Raw genomic sequence first — 11,463 nt, 5'->3', positions numbered from 1 at the left:
AGCTAAACCTTCAGAGAGGCAGACAAGCCTGGGAAACCAGAAGAGACTGCTCCCTGCACACACATCTCGGACGCCAGAGGAAAAAGCCAAAGACCATCTGGAACCCTGGTGCACTGAAGCTCCCGGAAGGGGCGGCACAGGTCTTCCTGGTTGCTGCCGCTGCAGAGAGCCCGTGGGCAGCACCCCACGAGCAAACCTGAGCCTCGGGACCACAAGTAAGACCAAATTTTCTGCTGCAAGAAAGCTGCCTGGTGAACTCAAGACACAGGCCCACAGGAACAGCTGAAGACCTGTAGAGAGGAAAAACTACATGCCCGAAAGCAGAACACTCTGTCCCCATAACTGACTGAAAGAGAGGAAAACAGGTCTACAGCACTCCTGACACACAGGCTTATAGGACAGTCTAGCCACTGTCAGAAATAGCAGAACAAAGTAACACTAGAGATAATCTGATGGCGAGAGGCAAGCGCAGGAACCCAAGCAACAGAAACCAAGACTACATGCCATCATCGGAGCCCAATTCTCCCACCAAAACAAACATGGAATATCCAAACACACCAGAAAAGCAAGATCTAGTTTCAAAATCATATTTGATCATGATGCTGGAGGACTTCAAGAAAGACATGAACACACTTAGGGAAGCACAGGAAAACATTAATAAACAAGTACAAGCCTACAGAGAGGAATCGCAAAAATCCCTGAAAGAATTCCAGGAAAACACAATCAAACAGTTGAAGGAATTAAAAAAGGAAATAGAAGCAATCAAGAAAGAACACATGGAAACAACCCTGGATATAGAAAACCAAAAGAAGAGACAAGGAGCTGTAGATACAAGCTTCACCAACAGAATACAAGAGATGGAAGAGAGAATCTCAGGAGCAGAAGATTCCATAGAAATCATTGACTCAGCTGTCAAAGATAATGTAAAGCGGAAAAAGCTACTGGTCCAAAACATACAGGAAATCCAGGACTCAATGAGAAGATCAAACCTAAGGATAATAGGTATAGAAGAGAGTGAAGACTCCCAGCTCAAAGGACCAGTAAATATCTTCAACAAAATCATAGAAGAAAACTTCCCTAACCTAAAAAAAGAGATACCCATAGACATACAAGAAGCCTACAGAACTCCAAATAGATTGGACCAGAAAAGAAACACCTCCCGTCACATAATTGTCAAAACACCAAACGCACAAAATAAAGAAAGAATATTAAAAGCAGTAAGGGAAAAAGGTCAAGTAACATATAAAGGGAGACCTATCAGAATCACACCAGACTTCTCGCCAGAAACTATGAAGGCCAGAAGATCCTGGATTGATGTTATACAGACCCTAAGAGAACACAAATGGCAGCCCAGGTTACTGTATCCAGCAAAACTCTCAATTAACATTGATGGAGAAACCAAGATATTCCATGACAAAACCAAATTTACACAATATCTTTCTACAAATCCAGCACTACAAAGGATAATAAATGGTAAAGCCCAACATAAGGAGGCAAGCTATACCCTAGAAGAAGCAAGAAACTAATCGTCTTGGCAACAAAACAAAGAGAAGAAAAGCACACAAACATAACCTCACATCCAAATATGAATATAACGGGAAGCAATAATCACTATTCCTTAATATCTCTCAATATCAATGGCCTCAACTCCCCAATAAAAAGACATAGATTAACAAACTGGATACGCAACGAGGACCCTGCATTCTGCTGCCTACAGGAAACACACCTCAGAGACAAAGACAGACACTACCTCAGAGTGAAAGGCTGGAAAACAACTTTCCAAGCAAATGGTCAGAAGAAGCAAGCTGGAGTAGCCATTCTAATATCAAATAAAATCAATTTCCAACTAAAAGTCATCAAAAAAGATAAGGAAGGACACTTCATATTCATCAAAGGAAAAATCAACCAAGATGAACTCTCAATCCTAAATATTTATGCCCCAAATACAAGGGCACCTACATACGTAAAAGAAACCTCACTAAAGCTCAAAACACACATTGCACCTCACACAATAATAGTGGGAGATTTCAACACCACACTCTCATCAATGGACAGATCATGGAAACAGAAATTAAACAGTGATGTCGACAGACTAAGAGAAGTCATGAGCCAAATAGACTTAACGGATATTTATAGAACATTCTATCCTAAAGCAAAAGGATATACCTTCTTCTCAGCTCCTCATGGTACTTTCTCCAAAATTGACCATATAATTGGTCAAAAAACGGGCCTCAACAGGTACAGAAAGATAGAAATAATCCCATGCGTGCTATCGGACCACCACGGCCTAAAACTGGTCTTCAATAACAATAAGGGAAGAATGCCCACATATACGTGGAAATTGAACAATGCTCTACTCAATGATAACCTGGTCAAGGAAGAAATAAAGAAAGAAATTAAAAACTTTTTAGAATTTAATGAAAATGAAGGTACAACATACCCAAACTTATGGGACACAATGAAAGCTGTGCTAAGAGGAAAACTCATAGCGCTGAGTGCCTGCAGAAAGAAACAGGAAAGAGCATATGTCAGCAGCTTGACAGCACAACTAAAAGCTCTAGAACAAAGAGAAGCAAATACACCCAGGAGGAGTAGAAGACAGGAAATAATCAAACTCAGAGCTGAAATCAACCAAGTAGAAACAAAAAGGACCATAGAAAGAATCAACAGAACCAAAAGTTGGTTCTTTGAGAAAATCAACAAGATAGATAAACCCTTAGCCAGACTAACGAGAGGACACAGAGAGTGCGTCCAAATTAACAAAATCAGAAATGAAAGGGAGACATAACTACAGATTCAGAGGAAATTCAAAAAATAATCAGATCTTACTACAAAAACCTATATTCAACAAAATTTGAAAATCTTCAGGAAATGGACAATTTCCTAGACAGATACCAGGTATCGAAGTTAAATCAGGAACAGATAAACCAGTTAAACAACCCCATAACTCCTAAGGAAATAGAAGCAGTCATTAAAGGTCTCCCAACCAAAAAGAGTCCAGGTCCAGACGGGTTTAGTGCAGAATTCTATCAAACCTTCATAGAAGACCTCATACCAATATTACCCAAACTATTCCACAAAATTGAAACAGATGGAGCACTACCGAATTCCTTCTACGAAGCCACAATTACTCTTATACCTAAACCACACAAAGACACAACAAAGAAAGAGAACTTCAGACCAATTTCCCTTATGAATATCGACGCAAAAATACTCACTAAAATTCTGGCAAACCGAATTCAAGAGCACATCAAAACAATCATCCACCATGATCAAGTAGGCTTCATCCCAGGCATGCAGGGATGGTTTAATATACGGAAAACCATCAACGTGATCCATTATATAAACAAACTGAAAGAACAGAACCACATGATCATTTCATTAGATGCTGAGAAAGCATTTGACAAAATTCAACACCCCTTCATGATAAAAGTCCTGGAAAGAATAGGAATTCAAGGCCCATACCTAAACATAGTAAAAGCCATATACAGCAAACCAGTTGCTAACATTAAACTAAATGGAGAGAAACTTGAAGCAATCCCACTAAAATCTGGGACTAGACAAGGCTGCCTACTCTCTCCCTACTTATTCAATATAGTTCTTGAAGTTCTAGCCAGAGCAATCAGACAACAAACGGAGATCAAAGGGATACAGATCGGAAAAGAAGAGGTCAAAATATCACTAATTGCAGATGACATGATAGTATATTTAAGTGATCCCAAAAGTTCCACCAGAGAACTACTGAAGCTGATAAACAACTTCAGCAAAGTGGCTGGGTATAAAATTAACTCAAATAAATCAGTTGCCTTCCTCTATACAAAAGAGAAACAAGCCGAGAAAAAAATTAGGGAAACGACACCCTTCATAATAGACCCAAATAATATAAAGTACCTCGGTGTGACTTTAACCAAGCAAGTAAAAGATCTGTACAATAAGAACTTCAAGACACTGAGGAAAGAAATGGAAGAAGACCTCAGAAGATGGAAAGATCTCCCATGCTCATGGATTGGCAGGATTAATATAGTAAAAATGGCCATTTTACCAAAAGCAATCTACAGATTCAATGCAATCCCCATCAAAATACCAATCCAATTCTTCAAAGAGTTAGACAGAACAATTTGCAAATTCATCTGGAATAACAAAAAACCCAGGATAGCTAAAGCTATCCTCAACAATAAAAGGACTTCAGGGGGAATCACTATCCCTGAACTCAAGCAGTATTACAGAGCAATAGTGATAAAAACTGCATGGTATTGGTACAGAGACAGACAGATAGACCAATGGAATAGAATTGAAGACCCAGAAATGAACCCACACACCTATGGTCACTTGATTTTTGACAAAGGAGCCAAAACCATCCAATGGAAAAAAGATAGCATTTTCGGCAAATGGTGCTGGTTCAACTGGAGGGCAACATGTAGAAGAATGCAGATCGATCCATGCTTATCACCCTGTACAAAGCTTAAGTCCAAGTGGATCAAGGACCTCCACATCAAACCAGACACACTCAAACTAATAGAAGAAAAACTAGGGAAGCATCTGGAACACATGGGCACTGGAAAAAATTTCCTGAACAAAACACCAATGGCTTATGCTCTAAGATCAAGAATCGGCAAATGGGATCTCATAAAACTGCAAAGCTTCTGTAAGGCAAAGGACACTGTGGTTAGGACAAAACGGCAACCAACAGATTGGGAAAAGATCTTTACCAATCCTACAACAGATAGAGGCCTTATATCCAAAATATACAAAGAACTCAAGAAGTTAGACCGCAGGGAAACAAATAACCCTATTAAAAAATGGGGTTCAGAGCTAAACAAAGAATTCACAGCTGAGGAATGCTGAATGGCTGAGAAACACCTAAAGAAATGTTCAACATCTTTAGTCATAAGGGAAATGCAAATCAAAACAACCCTGAGATTTCACCTCACACCAGTGAGAATGGCTAAGATCAAAAACTCAGGTGACAGCAGATGCTGGCGAGGATGCGGAGAAAGAGGAACACTCCTCCATTGTTGGTGGGATTGCAGACTGGTAAAACCATTCTGGAAATCAGTCTGGAGGTTCCTCAGAAAATTGGACATTGAACTGCCTCAGGATCTAGCTATACCTCTCTTGGGCATATACCCAAAAGATGCCTCAACATATAAAAGAGACACGTGCTCCACTATGTTCATCGCAGCCTTATTTATAATAGCCAGAAAATGGAAAGAACCCAGATGCCCTTCAACAGAGGAATGGATACAGAAAATGTGGTACATCTACACAATGGAATATTACTCAGCTATCAAAAACAACGGCTTTATGAAATTCGTAGGCAAATGGTTGGAACTGGAAAATATCATCCTGAGCGAGCTAACCCAATCACAGAAAGACATACATGGTATGCACTCATTGATAAGTGGCTATTAGCCCAAATGCTTGAATTACCCTAGATCCCTAGAACAAACGAAACTCAAGACGGATGATCAAAATGTGAATGCTTCACTCCTTTTTTAAATGAGGAAAAAGAATACCCTTGGCAGGGAAGGGAGAGGCAAAGATTAAAACAGAGACTGAAGGAACAGCCATTCAGAGCCTGCCCCACATGTGGCCCATACATATACAGCCACCCAATTAGACAAGATGGATCAAGCAAAGAAGTGTAGACCGACAGGAGCCGGATGTAGATCGCTCCTGAGAGACACAGCCAGAATACAGCAAATACAGAGGCGAATGCCAGCAGCAAACCACTGAACTGAGAATAGGTCCCCTATTGAAGGAATCAGAGAAAGAACTGGAAGAGCTTGAAGGGGCTCGAGACCCCAAAAGTACAACAATGCCAAGCAACCAGAGCTTCCAGGGACTAAGCCACTACCTAAAGACTATACATGGACTGACCCTGGACTCTGACCCTATAGGTAGCAATGAATATCCTAGTAAGAGCACCAGTGGAAGGGGAAGCCCTGGGTCCTGCTAAGACTGAACCCCCAGTGAACTAGTCTATGTGGCAGGGCGGCAATGGGGGGAGGGTTGGGAGGGGAACACCCATAAGGAAGGGGAGGGGGGAGGGGGATGTTTGCCCGGAAACCGGGAAAGGGAATAACACTCGAAATGTATATAAGAAATACTCAGGTTAATAAAAAAAAAAAAAAAAGAAAAAGAAAATATAATTGTCAAATCACTGAAAATCTGTATCATGCTCATTGATGGAAGTCTTAGTGTGTGGGTGCTATTCACCCTGAAAATTAATTCATAAGTATTAGACAGTTTCCATCCAAACACCACAGGATCGTTTCCAGGGAACCTGACAGGACAATCAAAGAATTAACATATAATAAAGCAGTGAACAAGTGTAGACTGCAAAACTAAGAAGAAAATGTTGAGGATTACACCAACAAAGACAAAAAAAAAAAAGTTGCTGGGTTGTTTTGTATGTTGTTTTTGAGTTCGGAAAATATTTGGGCAAAAGATAAAATAACATTATAATTCATAAGTAAATTAATTTACCCCCAAAATAATTTTGGGCTTAATTTCAATAAAACAATTAATTAAAATTAATTAATTATATAAAAATATTCACAGAATTTTTGTTTTTCGGAGCTGGGGACTGAACCCAGAGCCTTGCCCTTGCTATGTAAGCGTTCTACCGCTGAGCTAAATCCCCAACCCCACATAATTTGTTAACTATTGACAGGGATATACTGAATGCCCAAAAAACATCTGTTTCCAAAATATTATAAATCTTTGATGGGCTTGATGGCTTCCACAATACCAGTGCTCAGGAGAAATAGTTAGAGGATCAGGAATTCAAATCTTTTTTTGGGTACATAGTATAAGGTCAACCTGCATATAACCTCCTATCTCAAAACAGACAAACACCAACATATATAAAATTTGACAAGTTAACAGTGAAACCAGCACACAAAATTTAAAATTCTAATTCCACTTAAAAAAATTAAAACTTTTTTGAAGCAAGTTCTGATGTATTGATATTTTGACGATATGATTGGCTTTGAACTTTGAATCTCTAAGTTAACCTTAACTGCTGACCATTTTTAGCTTTTTGCTTCTTGCTCTTGATTCTCTTGTTTGGTGTATATGGTGCTAGACATTAAACGCAGTACTGGATGCCTGCTAGACAAGTAGTGTAACTACTCAACAGCCAAATTTACTTCCCATACACAGTAGTAGATTTTAAAAGGTAGAATATAGGATGAACAGTTAAAAACTTACAAGCATTATCTAAAAATGAGATTTCTACTTCAGTTAAAAATTGAATCCTTTCATTCAGTATTTTCATAGAAGAAAATGATTCCCAACTGTAGGAAGCTATATTCACTTAGAGGCGAAATGGATTAGTAAGTCGCACGTTATTTCTAGCCCACCTAAGATTCAAGTGCAAGGGTTAGGGTAAGTTGTTAAAATTGCACAATATTCCTTAGCTGTCACATGCAGTTGCTGTGAATATTCACTGATTTATGAAAAGTCCTGGAACCATAAATCTGAGCACATAAGCAAATAAGAAAGTGAACATTCACCTCTCTACTGGGAATGCCAGTTTGTTTTGTAAGAATCTATTTGCAAATTTCATCTTGCACATGTGCCAGCAAACAAGAGTGATGGCTGTGGGCTCACTCTTGCTCAACAACTCTTACTACAAGACTAGACTATTCCCTAGCCTAGTCAGTCTCCAGCATTGATGTTGGTATTACCCAGTAGCCTTTGTGTCGTTCTGTCACAGTTGCCTTTTGTTTTTAGAACACAATTCTAGAGACATGAAGAGATATTTTATTGGATAGGATCATGTTAGTCACCACAGCTGATATTCAGGTCTGATCTGCTGGTCTGAGTGTCTGATGCTGAGAGACAGAGACATAGTATGTTTTTCAGTAAATTTGTTTTTGCTTTTGTATTCTGCTTTAAGGACTCAGTATGTAGGATATAGCCTGGAACTCTCCTTGCTTGGTGTAATTACAGTCTGCAGCAATAAGGGGCTTCTCCAGTTGAAATAAGTATTTGTTTAGTCTTGAAGGAAATAGGCACCATGAAATCTGTCACTGGGGGTGTGAAAGGCACCATGATATATGCTAGTATAGCTTGTTCAGACACTACAGACATGGCTAGAAACATGGACATTTGAGCTAAGAAGTTAAAGATAAGTCTGGAATCTTAGGTTGGGACACATGCCAGGTCTAAGGAAAAGTTTTAAGAAACATCGAATTTGCTTCACTACAAGGAGGAAATGAAAGGTTTTTAAAATGTGCTTTGTGTGCATGGCATAGTTATGAGCCTGTAGCAATAGAAGCAGATGGATGAATTGGTGGGGAATAATGGATTTGGAGGAGCAGTGACTTCTTTTCCTAGTTTCAATGTAGATGTCAGAAAAATAGAGATGTTGAGAGGGATTGATGGAGAAGTCTGGATATATAGGTGAGCAGGAATGTTGTAAGTGCTTAAATGCCTTATTCCCCACCAATTCATCCATCTGCTCTTTTTATTTGACTGAACTCATTTGTATAAAGTGTTTTAATACTTTGAGTTACACAATAGTTATATTCTTAAAAGGAAAAGATTGATCTCTCCACTCCCCAAGAGTGTTTCTGCAGACAGATTCTCAGTGATGCTAGTCTGAGGTGTTTCTTTTTCTGCATGAGTTGCTCCCTGGCTGCTGTCTCCTTGGGTCCAAATTTGTCTCAGGTGCATCAGATCACAAGCATCTGGATTAGTGCAATACTAACCATTAGCTAGTATTTGTGTGTGTGTGTGTGTGTGTGTGTGTGTGCATAAATCAAATATTGGCCTCCAGTTACTTCTGGTATGATTCTTGTATATTTTGCCCAAGGGGAATATTTGAAATTTTTAAAATGCTTTAGATGGATGGTAATACTACAGAACAATGTTTTTGTCCTTCAAAATGATGAATCTGATTTAACTTAAAATAACTACTGTGTTGTTTTTCTTTGCTTCATTTAACCCTGTGTAACCTTTTGAAACTGATTGGGAACAGATCTATAAAAACAATAGCCTGACCTTGACTTGGGAATTTGGCAGGGGGTTCATATTTTCTTGTCTCTTTAAAGGCCCTTCTTATTCATGCTTATTATACGTATGGTCTCTTTGTAACTTGGCCAAATGGACCATAATCCAAATTCAGTTATGATGGTTTCTAAAAATGGTGCCTTAAATGAAGGGTATGAGAAGACAAACTTTGACAAGTAGGACTCCACATCTGCTCAACCAAACCAGTGCCTGTGCTCTGGCTCCAGTATCTGTTTCTGTATAGTTATAAACTTATTTTTTCCTTTTGCCTGCTTGTGCAGTTTGCATGCATATATATATATATATATAATGTATAGGGGCAAATATATACGTACATACGTGTGTGTGTGTGTGTGTGTTTGCATACATGCATGCACATGTGTAAGTGGAGGTCTAAAGCTGATGTTAGTTATCTTTGTGGTTGTTTTCCACTATATAATTTTTGAGGATGGTCTCTCACCAGATCAAGAGCTCACTAGGCAGCTTGCTCAAGGGATGTGTCTCTCTGCCTTCCGAGGGCTGGGATCATGACTGGTCATTACATCTGTCATGGGGATCCAGACTCTAGTCTTCATATTCATACCACACTGAGTCATTTCCTTAGCCCTCGAAATTTTTATTGTATATTGAAAGGTGAATTCTCATCATTTTAGGCAATTAGATCTAGCTATTCTCTTGGTACACTTCTCATCTCAGGAGAAGAGACTCAATAGATCATCTAGATCAACAGTTTTTAACTGTTGGGTTGAGGATCAAATGACTGTATCATAGGGGCCACCTAAGACCATAAGAAAACACAGATACTTACACTGCTAATGCAGCATTAGGAAACTTGAGAATCACTGATCTAGATTCTTCCATTGTGGTGAAAGAACAGTTGTTATATGGCTGACTTTATCCTGAGAGGCAAGGTGATCTGAAGCTCACATTCTGGTAGAAGTACATGGTAGGTCATACAAAAGAGAAAACTGAAGTTCCAATAAACCATTTTTTCAAGGTCTTTCTGAGTAGCCCAGAGAATTTGGCATACAGGTTAGCTGCCAAATATTTTAAAATAACAGATGTGTCTTGTATGATGTTTAATATTCCACCCAAAGTCATCAAGCAAAGAGGGCACAGAAGAACAAGACAGTGAAATCCTCAGATAGTCCAAGGACTCCTATGTGTCTGTCAATGGCTGCTATGTCAGCTTCTTTAAAGAGGCATGGGGAAACCCCATGGAGGAGCAAAGAGTCTTTCTGTTCTGTTCTTTTTTTTAAATTAAATATATTTCTTTACTTACATTTCAAATGTTATTCCCTTTCCTGGTCTCCTGTCCATAAGCTCCCGTCCCCCCTCCCCCATATGGGTATTCCCCCCATCCATCCCCCTTACTGCCCCCCATATTCCCCTGCACTGGGGGTCCAACCTTGGCAGGACCAAGGGCGTCCCCTTCCACTGGTGCGCCAACAAGGCTATTCTCTGTTACATATACAGTTGGAGCCCTGGGTCAGTGCATGTATAGTCTTTCGGTAGTGGTTTAGTCCTTGGAAGCTCTGGTTGGTTGGCATTGTTGTTCTTATGGGGTTGCAAGCTCCTTCAACTCTTTCAATCAGAAGGAGTCTTTCTGTGGGTACTCAGCTTAGGGGGAGCAGATCGGTGTCCTTAGTATGTCTCCTGTCACATTTTTATCCTTCCTATCATAAATCCTGGGCTCTATTTTCAGCTTAAACAAACGAATCACAAATTATGGAATCAAGTAGTTTCTAGGTCCTTCCTATGAGACTTATTGTAAAATAGCTTATTTTCTAGAAAATAGTTAAAAAACTGAGAATCCTTTAAACATGTATTTCTCAGGATAAAGTAATGCTCCTATATCTTCAGCTCTCAGGATAATGGCTTTAGAATCAAAATGGAATTACTGGGATGTGCAATTGGCATTATTATGACTGTAAAGTACTTGCCACACAAGCATGAGGACTTGAATGTAGACCTTCAGCACCCATATGAGAATTGGATATAGCAGCCTTTTTTTCAGTTAATATTCAACATTGAGGAGACAGAGACAGGAGGACCCTGGTCAGCCAGTCCTGATTAACAGCCAGTTAACTGATTAAGCCCCAGGTTCAATAAAGACCAGGCTCAATAAAATACAGAAGAAAATGAGCAATACAGCTGGTATTGGCTTCTGACCTACAAATGCACCCCCCCCACACCATGCATACACAAGCAATCTGCAGTAGCCAGATAGTCCCCAAGATGTTCTTGTCACCACCCCTGAGTACTGGTTTACAATCATGCCACCATGATTGTACTTTTCACATGTGTCTTTGTACTTGTGCTGCAAGTGCTTTACTGACTGATCTGCCTTCCCAGCCTCTGTATTAAAAAAGAGACAATCCTTACAAGCCTGTCTCTTATAATGGTGGCAGAAAAACATTGGCATTGCTAATGTTTGTGGAG

The sequence above is a fragment of the Rattus norvegicus genome, chromosome 2 (assembly GCF_036323735.1).
Source record: "Rattus norvegicus strain BN/NHsdMcwi chromosome 2, GRCr8, whole genome shotgun sequence".
NCBI lineage: Eukaryota > Metazoa > Chordata > Mammalia > Rodentia > Muridae > Rattus > Rattus norvegicus.
This window is presented reverse-complemented; position numbering follows the sequence as displayed.